This window comes from Microcaecilia unicolor, chromosome 4 (assembly GCF_901765095.1).
Source record: "Microcaecilia unicolor chromosome 4, aMicUni1.1, whole genome shotgun sequence".
Lineage (NCBI taxonomy): Eukaryota > Metazoa > Chordata > Amphibia > Gymnophiona > Siphonopidae > Microcaecilia > Microcaecilia unicolor.
The window spans coordinates 275,062,294-275,082,539 of NC_044034.1; the positions used below are offsets into that span (position 1 = coordinate 275,062,294).

At 44.0% G+C, this 20,246-nt stretch overlaps 1 long non-coding RNA gene across 1 annotated transcript in view; it reads right to left on the bottom strand.

Moving 5' to 3' along the window:
* Positions 1 to 1,236: 1,236 nt before the first annotated feature.
* The window catches only part of LOC115468059, a 29,037-nt gene continuing 10,027 nt past the window's right edge, over positions 1,237 to 20,246 (bottom strand). The window contains exons 3-4 of the long non-coding RNA XR_003941811.1: positions 7,569 to 7,574; positions 1,237 to 1,246 (exon numbers count right to left, since the gene is read on the bottom strand). This is a non-coding gene — a long non-coding RNA (uncharacterized LOC115468059). The remainder of the gene's footprint in view (positions 1,247 to 7,568; positions 7,575 to 20,246) is intronic.

Consider the following 20,246-nt stretch of genomic DNA (forward strand, 5'->3'; position numbering starts at 1 on the left):
AGACGTGCATGCAAATTATAATGAGTATCAATTAACATCAACAATCAATTGTTAGCACTCAATTATTGACAGTCAAGGGCTTATTATTCAATTAAATTGTGCATGAATCTTGGGCATGCACACAAATTTGGGTGCGCAAATCTCAGCATCATATATAGCATCCAGAGTATGTGTACATAGGGGCTGATATTCAGACTGCAGGAGTTAGCCAGACTAACTCCCGCAGTCACTGCTATACCCCGATATTCACTGCCAGGCCGTTTCTGGTGACCAACTTTGAATATCCAGATTTTGACCAGTTAGAAGATAACTGGCTATGTTGATATTCAGACTTCGCCGGTTATCTTCTAACTGGCCAAACATATCCCATATATTCACATGGCCAAATATAGACTTTGAACACGATCGTTCCATGACAGAATACATGCAGCTGGTACAAGTGACCGGTAAATATATGGAAGATAGCGCTTTGATAGTTTTAAACAGGTTTTACTTTGCTGGCTTTTGATCTATAACTTGACCATGAATGCACAAATCACTACTCCTTGATCAAAACAGGTAATCTGCGTGCAGAAATCCATTTTGCAAATGCTCTGCCCTGTACCGTAAACATGATCGTGTTTGGGGTGCTTGAAAATGTAATAGAAGTTAACTAGCAAAGAAACCTCCTGTTTGACTACATGTAAAACAATGAACATAGTACAGATTTATCGTTTGTTGAAGGAGGACTCATATGCCACAGAATTGTTTTTAGACGTATTACCCAGCCAATAAGGTGCTATAAGAATCATGGTTCTCAATCTTGTCTGGACTTCAGAATTTTTTCATTATGAGGGGTACTGAGTTGCTTGAATCTGAGGAATATGGAAGGAGATTCCTTTTGCCAGATTGGATTGGTTCATCCACCAGGACAGAGTGAGTACTGGTAACAGGTGAACGTCCTGGAGATTCATAGTAAACTGAGTCCACTGGATTAACAAGGTTAATTGGGCTTGCCTCAAAATTGAGGTATGCCATTGGAGTGACATGAACTGTTAAGGCCATATGCCCCCAAATCATCAACAAATGACCAGCTGATTCTTGCTGACTCTCCTAAATTTCCTCTACAATGGAAATCAAGGTGGTTATCCTTCACTGTAGAAGAAAAGCAGTTACTTAAGTAACGTCTAGCAAGGCTCCTATGAATTCCAATTGCTGAATTGGTTTTAGATGTGATTTGGGATAATATATGAAGAACTTTATCAATCTCAGCACCCGAATGGTTGAGCAAACTGATCTTTCTTCTCCTTCTTGAGTAGCATCCTTTACCAGCCAATTGCCCAAATAAGGAAATGTGCGCCCCCAATCTGCAGAAATATGCTGTGAAACCTGTTAAACACTTTGAGGGCAATTCTATGTAAGGCACGCCTGCATTTAGGTGTCACTTAAGTGCACACTTAACCAAAGAGCTATTCTCTAAGCTTGCATGTAAGTAGCATAGGATTAGATTCTATATATGGCACTGTATAAATCGGCACTGAAAAAAAAATACACCTAGGCATATTTTATAAACCATGCCTAAATTTAGATGTGATTTGTAGAATACGCCTAGGACCTGTCCATGTGGCTAATTAAAACTTGGCATAAATGCTGGAGACTAAGTTAGGTGCAGATGCAGAGTAGGTGTATTCTATATCAGCACACAGATTTTAGAATTGCCCATGACCCGCACATTCCATTGCCGATGGCCACACTCCCTTTTTTGCTCCATGTTTTAGAATTTATGCACAGAATTTTACAGAATCTGCTTAGCAAGTTCTGCATGTAAATTCCAATTAATACCAATCAGTGTCAATAATTGCAAGTGAAGTGTGAATTATCATCGCTGATTGGTTTGTTAAGCTATTTGTATGCGGAAATCAGTTTGGGATTTATGGGCCCAATACAGTCTGGAATGAGAACAAGAATCCTGTCTAGAGTAGGAGAAGCAGAAAGGTGAAGGATACCTATGCCTGTGAAAGTAATAGGAACTCCACTGCCCTCTTCTCTGATGCCTTCAGGTCAAAAGTGGGCCTAGAAGATGTCACTGTGCTGTCTGATGCAAGAAGCGGCCTCTTGCAATTTAACTCCAAAGGGATTCTGTTCACAGCACGGTACATCAGTAAGCTTTTATTGCACATCCCCAAGGCAGAAGCCCTCGATGCAGTGGCATAGCCAAGGGTGGGCTGGGGTGGGCCCAGGCCCACCCACTTTGGGTTCAGGCCCACCAAGTAGCAGCACACCTATAATATGGCTGGCAGGGACCCCAAGCCCCACCAGCCAAAAACTCCCAACAACTGTTTGCTGCCGGTGAAAATCTACTATTTAAAAGGTTTACGGGGGAGAGGGGATGTTTGAAAGACCATATGGCATGCAGGCGAGAGAGGGAGAAACCAAATCATTTGTAGAAGAAGGTGGAGTTCTGCCCACCCACCTTGGGTCCAGGCCCACCCAAACTTGGGTGTCTGGCTACGCCCCTGCCTCGATGCATATCAAAAGTTCCATAGACTAAGCATTTTCTGCACTCCTTTCCTTCTGAAACAGTCTTTTCCCAAAAGACTCCCAAATCTGACTCTCCCTCCCAGCGGGCACCAAGGAGACCAGTGGACCTCACTTCCGTAAAAACTCCCTGGTTTATCATCAGAATCCCAGGAGTGTTCTGACTTAGACTCATAAAAGAACTCAGTTTGTGAAGTTTGAATTTCTGCCTGTCTCATACCACAGACTGTAAGGTCAGGCCTTATATGGTACCAAGCTACCAAGGATTCCTGTGCATTTATCCCCCAAAGAACTCAGAAATACAGTGGGGGAAATAAGTATTGATCCCTTGCTGATTTTGTAAGTTTGCCCACTGACAAAGACATGAGCAGCCCATAATTGAAGGGTAGGTTATTGGTAACAGTGAGAGATAGCACATCACAAATTAAATCCGGAAAATCACATTGTGGAAAGTATATGAATTTATTTGCATTCTGCAGAGGGAAATAAGTATTTAATCCCTCTGGCAAACAAGACCTAATACTTGGTGGCAAAACCCTTGTTGGCAAGCACAGCGGTCAGACGTCTTCTGTAGTTGATGATGAGGTTTGCACACATGTCAGGAGGAATTTTGGTCCACTCCTCTTTGCAGATCATCTCTAAATCATTAAGAGTTCTGGGCTGTCGCTTGGCAACTCGCAGCTTCAGCTCCCTCCATAAGTTTTCAATGGGATTAAGGTCTGGTGACTGGCTAGGCCACTCCATGACCCTAATGTGCTTCTTCCTGAGCCACTCCTTTGTTGCCTTGGCTGTATGTTTTGGGTCATTGTCGTGCTGGAAGACCCAGCCACGACCCATTTTTAAGGCCCTGGCGGAGGGAAGGAGGTTGTCACTCAGAATTGTACGGTACATGGCCCCATCCATTCTCCCATTGATGCGGTGAAGTAGTCCTGTGCCCTTAGCAGAGAAACACCCCCAAAACATAACATTTCCACCTCCATGCTTGACAGTGGGGACGGTGTTCTTTGGGTCATAGGCAGCATTTCTCTTCCTCCAAACACGGCGAGTTGAGTTCATGCCAAAGAGCTCAATTTTTGTCTCATCTGACCACAGCACCTTCTCCCAATCACTCTCGGCATCATCCAGGTGTTCACTGGCAAACTTCAGACGGGCCGTCACATGTGCCTTCCGGAGCAGGGGGACCTTGCGGGCACTGCAGGATTGCAATCCGTTATGTCGTAATGTGTTACCAATGGTTTTCGTGGTGACAGTGGTCCCAGCTGCCTTGAGATCATTGACAAGTTCCCCCTTGTAGTTGTAGGCTGATTTCTAACCTTCCTCATGATCAAGGATACCCCACGAGGTGAGATTTTGCGTGGAGCCCCAGATCTTTGTCGATTGACAGTCATTTTGTACTTCTTCCATTTTCTTACTATGGCACCAACAGTTGTCTCCTTCCCTCTGTTTTTTTTTTTTTTTTTTTTTTTTTTCCTTCGCCCAGGTCTTACTGATGGTTTTGTAGCCCATTCCAGCCTTGTGCAGGTGTATGATCTTGTCCCTGACATCCTTAGACAGCTCCTTGCTCTTGGCCATTTTGTAGAGGTTAGAGTCTGACTGATTCACTGAGTCTGTGGACAGGTGTCTTTCATACAGGTGACCATTGCCGACAGCTGTCTGTCATGCAGGTAACGAGTTGATTTGGAGCATCTACCTGGTCTGTAGGGGCCAGATCTCTTACTGGTTGGTGGGGGATCAAATACTTATTTCCCTCTGCAGAATGCAAATAAATTCATATACTTTCCACAATGTGATACAACTTGAAAAATCAACAGCAGCAGTTATTGGAAACTTTTCTATTGGAAGATATTGAGAGAGATTTGTATTTGAGTAAGATCTGAATGCTGTGATGTGTCTCTTCTTTCAAAATTCACAAGTGTTATTTTGTGAAAAAAAGATTTGGGTGTACCCTGATGTCACAAGGCAAACCCAGGAAAGAAGAAAGATCTTCCTGGCTATGAGATCTTAAACTGTGGCACATGGTGCATCCTTTTTATTAGCCATGTAAATGTGTAGTTAAATATCTAGGAACAACTATGAGCCTTCATAGATTTGAAAAAAAGTAGTCACTGCTAATATCTACTATTTGAGTTGGGATTAAATTACATGTGAGGTTAATCATGTTAAGCTTTTGCATGTACATTTTTTTTTTCTTTTCTTTTGCTCATCTCCTGAGTTATGGACTGTGCCTTCCTAGATTTTGGGGGTCCAATGAGGATTAATCTTGTTTCCTTATTAATAGTGATATGTTTTTTTATGATGTATTCTTCCAATTTTCTTACACAAGTGTTTCACTTTTAATTTTGTTTTAAAATTATAAACAAAGAATTAAAAAAAAAAAACATCAACAGCAAACCGAACAACTACCAGGAGAGAACCGAGTAAAAGTGACAGGACTGACAGAACAAAAAAGCTGAAAATATGAAAAACTAGGTGGTGAGGTAACCATGTGAAAAACGAGGTCTGATCAGCTCCACAGAAAACATGACATCCCACATGACAGTGGCAGGCAGCAACAGGCACACACATCCATGGTGAGCCACCCAAAGGCTTTTAGAAAAAGTTGCTGGGGTACTGCTTCTAGCATCGGGCTCAGTCACTGACATCAACAATATGTAAGGATTTTACAGTCCTCAGAGAAAGGAAAGTAGGTACCTAGTTTCCTTTATAGAATATGCTCCTATCAGGCACCCTCTAGGCACCTAATTATAGAATTGCCTTCTACATGGGTAGGATGGTGCTGGAAGTTATAACAGATAAAAGGGGCAACTTTTCAACCTGCTGTTGCTCTATTGTTTTTGTCTGCTTCATCAATCAGAGAACTCAATTTAAATGGTCATAAATATCTACTTTCAAGAGTGGGAGCCAAAACTTCGATACTGCTCAAACACTCAGCACTCATTCAACTCAATTTAATCCTTATCAATGACCTCAGTGGTGAGTCTTTTCACATGAGCAAACAGTTCATGACTCGCCTACCTCCTCATCAGTCAAAGAAAACTTTTATTGCAGGTTATATTAACAACTTCTAAACTCTTTACATATACAAAATAATTTAAAAGATAATTATCTGCTAAGCTTTTGAATCAGTGTACAAACCCCCATATTCATGGAGGCAGGGTGCATTGTTATGTAGATTTAATATGAGTATTACTTGTATTTAATTGCATTGTGTGTGTAATAAATAGCACTGTGTATTAGGACTGCTTTTCCTATAGTTTGCAGTATCCTGTGATTGACTTCTTGTGAGCTTTCCCTATTAGCTGTTAGCTCTGAGCTAGGGCCAGCCCTCTTTCTCTGCCTGGTGGTCTGTGTAAGAGAGCCCCGTCTTACTAACATGCTTTCTGATCAGCAGCTGTTCTAGGGCTAATCCATCCTTAATCTACTATAATTCCATCAAAGGTTTTCATCATCTCCCCAACTCATTCCCTTTTTATTTACCCTGAGTTTCTCCCCCTTATTTCCTTTGAGAGTGACAGCTTTTCCTCTCAGCTAAGCTGAGGTTCTGGCCAACTCCTTGCCTCTGGAGTGGCTAGATGCACACTCTGTGCAGAAGGCAACAATTCTATCTAAGCAACTGAACTGTAAATTGGATTTTCTTTGTTTATTCCGAGTACTACAATAAAGAAGATCTGCTTAAGCATTGAGAATCTGCTGGTAAAGCTTCTTACTTGTGGATGGTTTAAGCTTGCTGTTGAAGCTAATCTATACTTTGCCTAGAACAGTACAATCAGGTCTCCAAATCCGCTGCCTACACAGATCATGTTTCGCAAGGCATTAAGCCCTAGCTGCCTCAGGGTGTGGACTTGAATGCCAGATCCCAAGACGCTTTGATTAGAGGTTGGCATCTGGCAATCAGATCTGAACCCTGAGGCAGCTAGGGCTTAATGCCTTGTGAAACATGGTCTGTGTAGGCAGCAGATCTGAAAATCTGATTCAAAGGCTAAGTATTAACAGCTTTTAAATTATTTTGTATATGTGAAAAGTTAAGAAGTTGTTGATATAATAAAATAGCCTGTAATAAAAGTTTTCTTTGACAAATGAGGAGGCAGGCGAGTCATGAGCTGTTTACTCATGTGAAAAGAGTCACCGCTGAGGTCATTGATAAGGATTACATTCAGTTGAATGAGTGCTGAGTGCTTGAATAATATCATCAATCAGAGAGGCACAATATCAGACATGATGGTTTTTTCTTCACATTTAAACTGTCTTCTGTTAGTAGAAATATTGTTTTACTGTTACCTTGTTCTAAACACTCCTTTTTTTCTTTATTTTTATAATTGCAAGCACCCACTTTGCTATGATTGTTGATACAATCCTTTGTCTCAGACAAATCATAAACATTTTTGAAACAGCACTTCAGTGTAGACAGTTCAATTTTATATATCTGCGTGTGTGTTTTGAAATTATGAATGCATGTGATTTCCCCAGGTGCAGGAGGTTCTTTTATAGTACTTGTCATACAGAAAAGGTGATGTCAGTCTGTTAGACCTTGAAACAGTCTCAAAGATATATGGTTATACTCATTTCTTACAGCAAATTCTTAGCCAATCAGCTAGCTCCATTAAAATGATATGCTTTTTCTCTTGGAAAGATCACTAACATCAGAAGTGTGATGCAAAAACTTATAACAAAGTAATGGTCTGGACTGTCCCAATGTCAAGATAAAAATGAGAACTTAAGGTGGCTTGCTACAATATAGACAAAGAGAAAATGACTTGAGTCCCTCTGGTGGTCATTTACAATCTAAACCTACAGAACAGAAGCTGTTTTAGGGGTCCATTTAGAAAGCCACAGTAAAAAGTGGCCTGCGGTAGTGTAGGCGTGGGTTTTGGGCGCGCGCAGAATTATTTTTCAGTGCTCCTGTAAAAAAGGCCTCTTTTTTTTTTTTTTAGAAAATTGCTGTGCATCCATTTTGGGTCTCTGACCTTACCGCCAGCCATAGACCTGGTGGTAAAAAATTTGGGCGGTAAGGACCTACGCATGTCAGATGCCACTTGGCATGCATTCACTACGTGCGTCTGAAAATAAAAATTATTTCCAGACGCGTGCCAAAAATGAAATTACTGCAAGAGCCACATGGTAGTCGGGCGGTAAGTCCATTTTGGTGCACGTAGGCACCTATGTGACTTAGTAAAAGGGGCCCTCAGTGTACAGCTGTGGTTCTCAAGCCAGTCTTGGAATACCCCCAGCCAGTCTAGTTTTCAGGATACCCACAACAAATAAAAATATGGATGAGATAGATTTGCATGCACTGCCTTCATTGCATGCAAATCAAGCTCTGCATATTGAGGGTAGGTACAACCAGTCCAGTACAAATGTCCTTCAGGATGTATCACTTTTCTAGCAACTCCTACTGCTTCTGCCACTGCTGCTACTGTCTTTGTTGATCTGTCTTCTCCTGCTGCATTCTTCCCCAGACAAGACTGGATCTCCATACACCTCCTGAAATCACCAGCTGGACTCGGCCAATGCCTCTGTGCCTCCTGGTGGACTGCTGTAACAAACAGACACAAAAAGCACACCCACGTGTGGTACTTTTCCTCTGGACACCCAATGCTGCCTACTCTGGACTCCATCACCCTCAACCCTTTACCCATCCAGCACAGATCTCTCCCAGGTACCCTTATGTTAGAAAGCTGCTGTAAAGCACCTGCAACTTAAGGTAGTGCTTGTCTCCAGTCACTGGTTCCTCAAGTCGGCATCTGGCTTATAACTAATGTTTCTGGTAGATGTATCACTCTCTCGGGCTATGATGCTCTACATGAGGTCCTTCAAGGCTCCAAACCACGGCGTTTATCATGCGGCTGTTCAACCTCCAGTCCAGACCACGGTGTTCCTTATGTGGCTCCTCAGCCCTCATACAACTCTTCAGCTATCCATACGGGCAATTTATGTCATGAGCAAGTGTCACGGTTGTGTCCAGGTTCCTGGCTTGCAGTCACCTCGGGCCCTGGGAGTTAGACCCAGAGAATGCTGCGAATTGATGGTTTACCTTTTCCCATGTTCCAGAAGATACAGTATGTTGGTCTGGTCCGGTCCGGTCCGGTCCGGATCTTCCAGCCCTCCAGATTGTTTTGGGAGTTTTTTGGAACTAAGCAGTATCCGTACCTGATGAACTCCCTTGTGGGCTGCCTTTTTTAACCACCTGGAAAGGTTCCTAGTTGCCTTGCAACAGAGGTCCTCAGAGGAGTTTCCTTTGGTGGAAGTCGTTTGCAGTGCTGCTGAGTTTTTCCTGTTTTAGGTTTTGACCCTGCTTGTTTGCTGACTTATTCTGCTGACTGCTGCCTGCCCAGACCCGGCTTATCTTCTGACCTACTCTTCTGACTGCTGCCTGCCCAGACCCGGCTTGTCTCCTGGCTTGCTCTGCTACCTGCGGCCTGCCCTGCTCCAGCTGGGTTCCTGGAGCCTTTATCCTGCTGGTCCCTGCATTTCTGCTTTCCTGCCCTGCCCGGTAAGTCCTGCTGACCGCCCGCACTCTGGGGCTCAACCCCAGAGGAACGGTGGTTAAGTGCAGGTGAAGTTTGGGCTATTTCTGGTCCAGTTGGTGGCTGCCTGTGCTGCCTCGGCGGCAGTCTTTGCCAGAGAGTTCCGACCCGGGGTGCCGGGAGGTTTGTTCTGTCTGTCCTGTGTTCGGGTGATTCTCCTGCCGTTGCCGCTCCTCGGCAGTGGCCCAAGGGCTCACTAAACCTAGAAGTACCGCTAGAAGCGTGAAAGCAAAGGGGAATATGGCACAGCTTAGCTCTCTTTCTCCCCCTCCCAGATGAAAGTCTAATCGCAACCTTTTGGCGGGAATAGTTGCAATAGTTCTTAAACGTATGCCAAGAAGTATAGTTCTCAAACAAAATACTGCCTTCACTTTTGGCAGATATATTCTCTCTGCAGTTTCAAACAACAAACACAGCTTTGGCAGATATATTCCAATGGCTTAGGCCTTCCTCCGATTCCTGGTCCAGCATCCTGTTTGTGGTCCTTCATGCCCTGGGTTAGGAAACCCGCTTACTCCTGCTGGCTACCAGCACCCACAACTCCTTAGTCAAGCCTTAACTTAAGGTCCTCTTTGCCCTGGGTTGGGTAGTCCGTTTACTCCTGCTGGCCAGTTGCTGTGAGGGAGCTACTCTGCCTGGGCTGGGGTGCTTTCCTCCGGTTCCTTCTCTCTCTCCCAGGGATCTCCTTCCTCTGCCCCTTTAGCCCCCTTCTTTCAACTCAGTTCTCAAAACCCCTCCCTTTGGGGTTTCTCCTTCCCTTGATTGGTAGACAAGAGTTTAGGGAAGCTAGAAGCTTCTCCCGCTTGATGGCTTCCATGTTTCCTAGGGAGCACTAAACCCTCCATTAATCCTTGGGATTCCGCACCAGGTTTTCTTTCCCTTCTGCGCTTTAAATCTCTCCTAAGGCTCCTTTATACAACCCAAGTGAGAGACATAGAATGGGTGCCCTGTGACTGCTCCTCTCGACACCACAGCGAGCTGCTCAAAAGGTCCTTGAGAGCCACCATCGTCCACATGTAGGTGCCCCCCTTCACCCGTAAGGGCTATGGTAGTGGTGTACAGTTGTGGCTAGTGGGTTTTTTGGGGGGGTTGGGGGACTCAGCACACAAGGTAAGGGAGCTATGCACCTGGGAGCAATTTGTGAAGTCCACTGCAGTGCCCCCTAGGGTGCCCGGTTGGTGTCCTGGCATGTGAGGGGGAACAGTGCACTACGAATTATGGCTCCTCCCATGACCAAAGGGCTTGCATTTGGTCGTTTTTGAGATGGGCGTCCTCGGTTTCCGTTATGGCTGAAAACATTGGACGACCATCTCTAAGGTCAACCATCTCAACATTTAGGTCGACCATCTCTAAGGTCGACCTAAATGTTGAGATTTGGGCGTCCCCGACCGTATTATCAAAACAAATGATGGACGCCCACCTTGTTTCAATAATACGGGTTTCCCCGCCCCTTCGCAGGGCCGTCCTGCGAGAACGCCCTCATGAAAACTTGGGTGCCCCATTCGATTATGCCCCTCAGAGGTTTCTAGTACAGAAAGAGGCTTATAATTGTGGAGGTGATAGAGCTGCCAAGTGACCCATTCCCATAGGGAGACCTTTTGGCTGGTTCTGGTTTTAAACTTACATCCCAAAGCAGTGTAGTATTTGTAGTCCATGATTCTATCCATTGCAATCAGTGCTGCAGGTTCCGATAATGCACCAAGATGAAGTCGAGAGAAATCCTGGACTGGCCTAAAAGCCTCCCTTCTCTATTGGTTAACTTCACAGATCTGGGAAGAGGGTGTGAAGCTATGGGCCCAGAGTCTCCCGGAAGTACTGTTACAGTAACCATGTCATATAGGGTACACAGGACAGTGGCCCAAGTGCATCACTGTTCTGTTTTCAAGCATGACAAGTCAACTGTTCAGACCTCTACAGTACCTCAACTTCTATATAACCTATTGTGTCTGTCATCTGAAGATGTTTTGAGAGATCAGCTTTGTTATTGAGCAGACACCTTTCAGCACTGTAGGGATTGTTTGACCAGCTGTAACCTGGAAGGCCCCCCAAATCAAGAGCAACACCCAGCTCTTCCCATCAACCTAGACAAATGTCTAGGTTGAATTGTTCTGAGGAAGTGAAAAGCATGATTGGCCAAAAGGTTAATATATCAGAACCGAATGCTACAGTGGGACTTTGACCCCACTCTGTAGCATCAAAGGTCAGTGTACTAGCCATTAGACTGCACTACATAAACAGTATTTAGCCTTTTTATTGAGGAGACACCTTTCAGCTCTGTAGGGATTGTCTTGACAACCTGCAACCTGGAAGCCCCCCAAATCGAGAGCAACACCCAGCTTGACCCATCAACCTAGACAAATGTCTATATTGGATTGTTCTGAGGAAGTGAAAAGCATAGCTTACACAATAGGAAATATCTCAGAACCCCACGTTATTCCACAGGATAGGTAGTCTATCAAGAGAAAGTCTAAGGCGCCATATATAGAATAGCTCCTAAAGCCGGGATCGACATCGATCAGGTAGACGCAGACATTTATGACAAGGAGAACTTGATGTAAATTTTGGCATCCAAATTTCCGCTCAGAGCACCAAATTCTGTAATCACGTGCATAGAATTTAGAAACTCCTATGTCACGCACCTCGGAATGCCATTTCAGGTCTGTGTGATAGAATTCATAAGGACTACATCATAGAATACGCTTATCAAGTAGTGCACACATAGTCTAATTAGTCCCAATTAGTGTCGATAATTGCTTAACATCCAACTATCAGTGCTGTTTGGCTGGTTAACCAATTACTTTATGTGCACTAAACAGAATACACCCCGATTTGCACGCAAGAAATTAGGTGCACTATATAGAATCTGGGGGTTTATGGAAAAGAAATTATTTGTACAACTGGCACGAATTAAAAAAAACTTCCTGGTTGTGACAGAACAATGTGTTTTAAGCCTCTAAAATTGCCTTTATTGATCCTTGAAGTGCATTTCTCTAGTTCGGCCAGCAGGTGATGCATGTTATGTTTTAAGCTATTACAAAGAACTGACCTTTCTTTCTTTCAGTTAGCACACAGATAAAGGAAATGCCTATAGTGATGTAACCAGTTTTTTTTAACGTGTTGACTGGGCTCTGATTGGCCCAGGAACATTTTTCATTTGGATTGTACTGTTTTTTCCCCCCGTTTCAGCCTGGGGGACAGAAAGAGAGAAAGCGCTTTGCTGAAACCCTGTAAAGCATATAACAGTTATATTTGATAACTGGTGAGCAGTTATATGTCCTGATCTCCCCAGGTACTTTCTAGAAAGTAAACAAATGTTTAAATAGTATTATAATTGATCCATTTTTCAGTCATTTGTTACTCTTTGCTGATTGCAATTTTTCTCTCCATTGTTTAATATTTTTATGAGAATAAACATAATCATTTGTTTGCCCTGCTTGTCTGGACTGATAAAGAATCCTGGTGGTTTGTGTGTTGGGTCTGTGAGTGCTTTCTCGACACTGTGGGACCACTGGGGATAATTTGAGAGCGTAAGACTCATCCAGAGGCAGTTGTGACCCAGTCAGTGGGAGGAGGGTGCTAGTGTATGGCACAAGTGGCAGGTGCAGGCTGACCTGAGTTGTGCTGGGGATAGGCCCTATTAGTGGCTGTGGGGTAACCTGAGGCGGGTGGCTAGGCATTTCCTGACAGCAGTGCACTATTTAACATTTATTGCTTTGTTGGCAAACCATGGTTAAATGGCACTGTGCAAACAAATCCTTGGCTCAATAATTCAGCACAGCCGTACTTGCTCTCTGCTCAGGCCAGTGAAATCAGAGGTCATCACATGATCCAAGGTTTAACAATACATTACACCAACTTACACCATCTCCGTGTTCCATACCTCTACCACCTTCCTCTCTTATCCTTTTTATTGTCCACCTCTTTATATACTATGTTTAGATGTTTTATTCATTTTGCTTTATCTTGTAAATTTGCTATATTATGTAAGCCGCATTGAGCCTGCTGACAAGTGGGAAAGCATGGGTTATAAATGTTATAATACAATACAATACAGGAGCCGGCATGATGTCAAAAAGTTGAAGCCATCTCCCCTGGCAGCCACCATATTCCTCAGAGCAAATCAAACTATCAGCTGCTGTAGCCACGTTATCGTCGTTCATTGTTATTGTATCTCAATTATAGTTAGAAACATGCTGGCTTGTGCAGCATATGGATGTACACAGTGGAGGTATCACAACGGAATAACTTTTCATCGTTAGAGTAGTAATTTGTTCTAAATCATAATCAGTGTGTAATTTCGAGGGGCTGGTTATAGGGACACCTTATCAAGTGTTGCATTGGTGCTGAGGTTTTTTCACCTAGTAAAGGACCACCAAAACAGATATCATGTTCTTAGAATCAGGTGCTCAACATTCACAGTTTTTATTTTTAATTACAAATGTTATTTTAAACCTTAATTAGGTTGAAACCAAGCAGCATTTAAAATCTTTTTTTCCTGTGCCTAGATCAAAAGAGAAAGATGGTATGTGGGAACATGCTCCTTTGTTTTGTGGAATGCAGTGGTATGTTATAAAAATGCAGTTGATATTTTTTATTACTACTTCTTAAAAGAGAGGTATTGAATAATGAGGGAAGTGCTATCTTCATATAAAAGTCCAGAATTAGTCTAATGTGCCAGTTCAGTTGTATATATTTATTTCTAATTAAAGTCTGTTTGAATGTAAATGCAAGCAGTACACTATTTGCTGCCAAGTTAATACAAAGTTTATTTTCAGTGGAAAATAAACTTGTTGATTGTCTGCTATGTGAATGTTCCATCACTGTTTCATTATTGCTACCAAGTATTACATATCTGGGGCATTTGTTTAAAACTTTGATGGTTTTAACTCATTTATCCAGACCCTGCATGCACATGATATTGCTTTTTAAATCCAAAGGTGAAACCTAAGGGTGGCTGAACAATTAGGTACAAACTGTGTTGTTTCTGACTTTCCCCCATTTATTAAGTCACACTAGCTAGCGGCTGCCGTGCGCTAAAGCTGACACAGCCCAACTTATAAAACAGGGGGGTTTATTTGGACTGCTTTGGTCCTACTGATCTGTACATCTGCTGTCTGAAACTTTTGAAGACGGAAAAGAGAAAAAAAAAATTGGATGTACTCTGTTGAAATTGTTGTTAACTTTTACAATGTGTGTATGGCTACCTGTTCTGTTGTGAGCATGTGATAATGTTTGAATAATTGTCTATACTTAAGGCTTTTTCAACATGCAGCATCATTAAAGGACAAACTTTTAAATACTGTGAAAATGATGAGGCTTGTGTGTGATGATGAAGCTCTCACCTCAGGATCCCAGGTCCCTCTTTCACTCAGGGTGAGCTGGTTCTCAGTATGCAGATTTTATGCAAATTAGTATCCTACCCCTTTCTACTCGGGGTGACCTGGTTCTCAACAAAGCAAACATAGTCAGGTCTCATTAACCGGATTTTCTCATACAAATCTTTATTCCAGCCTCTGGGGCACACTTCTTTTAGCTTAAAACACTTTCACAAGCTTAAACAGTTCTTCCAGCTCAACCATTTCATTTCTTCCTACTCAGTGCAATCTTCCATTTTAACCATTTCTTCTTGCACAGTTCAATATCCATAGATTTCTTCCCCCCTGAGCCCTCTCACCCAGGCATTTGGGCTCAGTACTAACTCAGTCCCTGGACACACAGTCCCTCCTTGTAGCACACAGCTCTAGACACACAGTCCCCTCTTCACTGTTCTAGACACACAGTCTTTTCCTCTGGGACACACAGTCTTTTACTCAGTCTCTGGACACACAGTCCTCCTTGAACACATAGTTCTTATTCTTGATACTCTAGGGCCTTCTTACCCCAGCCAGCTTCCTTCTTGGTAACACACAGTTCTACCCCCACCAGTCCAAAGGGCTCAGCCAGTACTTCACATGGGGAGCTCCTGCTCCAGCTACCAGCTCTCTTCTTCCGCTGCTAGCTCTAGCTCCCCCCCTCACCACTCAGGTGGGGTATTCAGTGTTTAATGGCCAAACAGGACCCAGCCCATAACCTGCTGCACCTGTTTCCACCTCCAGGACTCTCCCCGGTCCTAGCGCCCTCCAGCTATACCTCCCCTTACTGGCTCCCTTCAGCAACTCACCCAGCCCTTCTCCCTGGACATTTTAGGGGAACAGCGCCCTCTAGGGGCCTAACCAGGGTAGGACAGCCTCTTCCTTATCACAATACCCTGATGGGTATATATGCTAATCTCAACATTGCTAAATGTTTCAGCCATATCCATCAACTTGCTCACATGATATTATGATCGTTCAGAAAGAAAAGATAAGAGTCTTCAATTTTGGCACAGTATAAGTCATCACAAGAACAAAATATCGGAAAACCAATGGACTGCATTATAGCCCATTTAGTTATATTTCAACAAAAGAGAGATCTGATTGACCAAATAATTACTTTTATTATTTTGACGTATCCACTTGTTCCAGAAACATGCTCAAAACAGAAAAATCCATGTGTATTTAAAATATAAGGGCCCTGATTACAAAGGCGCGGTAACATTTCTAGCGTGCACTAAAAATTAGCACATGCTAACCGTGTAGATGCCCATGGGCACCTACATGGTTAGCACATGTTAATTTTTAGCACGTGCTAAAAACACTAATGCGCCTTTGTAAACAGGGCCCTAAACCTCTACAAAAGAGATGAAGTGAAGATGCAATTCCATGTGCCCCAATGAGAGTTTAATTTAACCTTCATTTAATTTCAATGTATTCCATCTTAATAACACCAGCCTTCCTAAGGCAGATAACAACACCAGTTAACATGAAACCATCAGGAAAAAGGATCTCACTGAGATCTGGCCATATATTACTGTATTGTATAGAACAGTGTACAAAAATGAGCATAAAATAGTTTATTACTGCTGTTTCTACCAGCTACAATAATTGTTAATGCTGTTTTAGTGTTTACAATTTTATTTCATATTTAATCTACATATGGGAAACTTTCAAATAAATAAAAATCCTGTCAAATAAAAACACACACACACGTGGAGGGGCATTTTCGAATGGGGACGCCCATCTCTGAGGACGTCCCCACGAAGGGGCAGGGCATCCCGTATTATCGAAACAAGATGGGCATCTATCTTTCGTTTCGATGATAAGGTCGACCTTGGTGAAATGGTCGACCTTAGAGATGGGTGACCTTGGTTTTCGCCGATAATGGAAACCGAGGACGCCCATCTCAAAAACGACCAAATGCAAGCCCTTTGGTCATGGGAGGAGCCAGTACTCGTACTGCACTGGTCCCCCTCACATGCCAGGACACCAACAGGGCACCCTAGGAGGCACTGCAGTGGACTTCACATATTGCTTCCAGGTGCATAGCTCCCTTACCTTGTGTGCTGAGCCCCCCAAACCCACTCCCCACAACTGTACACCATTACCATAGCCCTAAGGCGTGAAGGGGGGCACCTACATGTGGGTACAGTGGGTTTCGGGTGGGATTTGGAGGGCTCAGATTTACCACCACAAGTGTAACAGGTAGGGGGGGATGGGGCTGGGTCCGCCTGCCTGAAGTGCACTGCACTCACTAAAAACTGCTCCAGGGACCTGCATACTGCTGTGATGGAGCTGGGTATGACAACTGAGGCTTGAATAGAGGCTGGCAAAAAATATTTTTAAAGTTTTTTTAGGGTGGGAGGGGGTTGGTGACCACTGGGGAGTAAGGGAAGGTCATCCCCCATTCCCTCCGGTGGTCATCAGGTCAGTTCGGACAACTTTTTGAGGCTTGGTCGTGAAAAAAATTGGACCAAGTCAGCCAAATGCTCGTCAGGGACGCCCTTCTTTTTTCCATTATCGGCCAAGGACGCCCATCTCTTAACCACACCCCCGTCCCGCCTTTGGTACACTGCTTACATGCCCCGTGAACTTTGGTCGTTCCCCGCGACGAAAAATAGTTGAGGACGCCCAAAATCAGCTTTCGATTATGCCGATTTGGGTGACCCTGAGAGAAGGACGCCCATCTCCCAATTTGTGTCAGAAGATGAGCGTTCTTCTCTTTTATACATAAATACCTTTATTGTCATCGTAAACAAAAATAAAGGCATATAGCACAGCACTGAAATCCACTATACAGCATTGCAAATAACAAAGCAAGCTCTGGAGCGCTGACAAATACATTTTGAATATAACCCCCCCCCACACACACACACACTTCAAAGACCCCTCAAACTTCCCTAACTTCCCTTACATCCCCCCACCCCCTGATCCTTTCCTAACAGAGAGAATGCAAAACCTAGGAGGTTTACTAAAACAATATAAACAGCATAAATTAATAAAACAATATAACAGAATAAAAATTACTGTAGCTGGTAGAAACAGAAGTAATAAACTCTTGTACTCATTTTTCTACATTGTTCTATAGAATACAGTAATACATGGCCAAATTTCAGTAGGAATATCCTGTTTCCTGATGAGTTCATCTTAACTTTTTTGCAATCTGCCTTAGGAAGCCTAGTGTTACTACTCTAACTGATGAAAGGTAATTCCATTCTGTAACCTGAAGTTAATTTTTTATTTTTTTACTATGGAGGTAGGGGTCTTGGGGGGAGGGTCAGATGTTGTCCCACCATAGGAGTGGGCACTCTGGATCAGCAGACTTGTTTCTGGAGCCGCGTGAGTCCCCACAACTCGGCCCCGAGGCTCAGAGCTGGGGCCTTTCTTAAAGCTGCCCCTACAAAAATCGAGCTTACCAATGCTCCAAAAACAAGTCTACCGCTCCAGAGCATCAGCACGAGTGGCTCAAACGGCCCCCACCCGCAGGCACCAAAGAGAATCTCCTCACTCCCCAGGACCACCCTTCCCCTGCAACAAGGTAAACATAATTTAACCTCATGTTACAGTTTTGACGGTTCCTTTGTGTACATCCGTATGCTGATAGTTTATTTATGGTACACCAATATGGCGGCTGTGTGGGGGAGATGGCTTCAACTTTTTGATCAACGATAAAGTATACAAAGATATCCAATTACTTTGTATACTTTATTGTTGATAGATATTTGATGATAATTCAAGCCCTAACTTGACATTTAGAGTTATTCAACTTTTTGATGTCATGCCGTTTCCTGTCATAAAATCTCCTTGCCATGCATGGAGGTTTTATGGCAGGAGACTGCATGAGCCTATCTGGCCCATTATCTGGGCTGAAGGCAGTGGGCAGAGCTTGCCGCCATATTGAGTAACCCCAAACATTCACAAACGCTATTGAAAACAACAGCAAACTTCTGAGGTTTAACTGTTTTATTAAATCTCTTAGGTTTTGCATTCTCTCTGTTAGGAGGGGATGTGGGGGTGGGGTAAGGGGAATTGAGGGAGGGTTTGGGGAGTTTTCGAGGGGTCTGTGAATGGTGGGAGGTTTATATTCAAAATGTGTTTGCCCATGCTCCAGAGCTTCCTTTGCTATTTACAATATTGTATTATGGATTTTACTGCTGCGCTATATAGCTTTATTTTTGTTTATGATGATAATAAAGACATTTTTATATAATAACAATAGCAAACGCTTATGACTGTCTATGTGAGTCTTTTTTTCTGTTTTAAGAGATTTAAGTGGTGTAAGGAGGTTGGAGGGTCTAAGCAGGTCAGGAGGAGGTATGGGGCCAGACTACATTCCCCACAAGGCCCTGAGAGAAGGGATTGGGGGGGGGGGGGTAGGTCCCAAAACCCGGTATGGCCCCCACGTGGAAGGGAGGGGGAAAAGGACTGGAAAGAGCAGCTGCTATGGCAGACGAGGGCCAGAAGGGGGAGCAGGGATGGCAAAGCTCAATTCCCTTGGGTTAGAAATCAGTACAAGATTCCTTCCACCTGGGAGGGGGAGGAGCAGGGGCGTATCTGAACTGCGGCGGTAGGGGGGGCCAGGGCCAGAGAGGGGGGGCACATTATAGCCCCCCCCCCGCCGCCGCCGCCATTGCCGATCCCCCTCCCCCCAGCCGCTGCCATTGCTAACCCTCCCCCTCCGTTGCTCACCTACCTTCGCTGGCGGGGGACCCCAACCCCCGCCAGCCGAGGTCCGCGTCCTCCTGCCGCTGCCGGCTGCCTTTGGTCCTTTCATTCTTCCATTGAAGCTGGCGCCGACGAAAAAGTTTCTTTTGAATCTGACGTCGCTGCACGTTGTACGTGCAGGACGTCAGACTCAGAAACAATTTCTGAGTCTGACGTCCTGCACGTACAACGTGCAGCGACGTCAGACTCAAAAGAAACTTTCGTCGGCGCCAGCTTCAATGGAAGAATTAAAGGACCAAAGGCAGCCGGCAGCGGCAGGAGGACGCGGACCTCGGCTGGCGGGGGTTGGGGTCCCCCGCCAGCGAAGGTAGGCGAGCAACGGAGGGGGAGGGTTGGCAGCGGTAGGGGGGTCCAGGGCGAAATCTGCGGGGGCCCAGGCCCCTGAGGCCCCACGCAGATACGCCCCTGGGGAGGAGGTCTCCAACCAACAGCCTAGCAGAGTTAATGGAGTGCTTGGAGGAAGGAGAGTCTGGAGGGACCAGCACACCAGGTTTGGAGGAGCCAGTTGACATGGACTGTAATTGTACTTTGGGGCAGAGTTGCAGGGACTGAAGGTTTGCTACCGGGATTACAGATATTACAGTGGTAGTAAATGAAGGCAGCGTCTCATCTAAGAAGTTAAAAATGTTTTCTCTTTTTTTGTACATATTCTTCATGTTTGTGGAGTCAGGTATTTGGATTTTTCTTGTTGGTAACTGTTAACTAATAGCTTGTTTAAAGTACGAGGGAGACAACTTCAGCTATTTGACGTCATGCCATCTCCTGTCATTAAACCTCCTTGGGCCTGTATGTGCAAGGTTAGATTGAGAACAGGAGACGGTACGAGGCTATCTAGCCCATTATATGGGTTGAAGCTAGTAGGTGGAGTCACAAATATACCCAAAACAATAGCAAACGCTATTGAAACAATAGTAAAAGATTATTAGAAATAATGGACTACCTATGCATGGTCCATCTGTAAAAAGTCAAAAACTGTTCCAGTTGGATAGGCAGTGCCTTAAAAGGTGGAGGACAAAAGATTTTTTTTTACTTATTTGACAGCTTTTTAATTTATTCCTATATGTAGATATAAATATCATGAAATCAAAACTGAATATCACTAAAACAGCTTTAAAAATTATTGTAG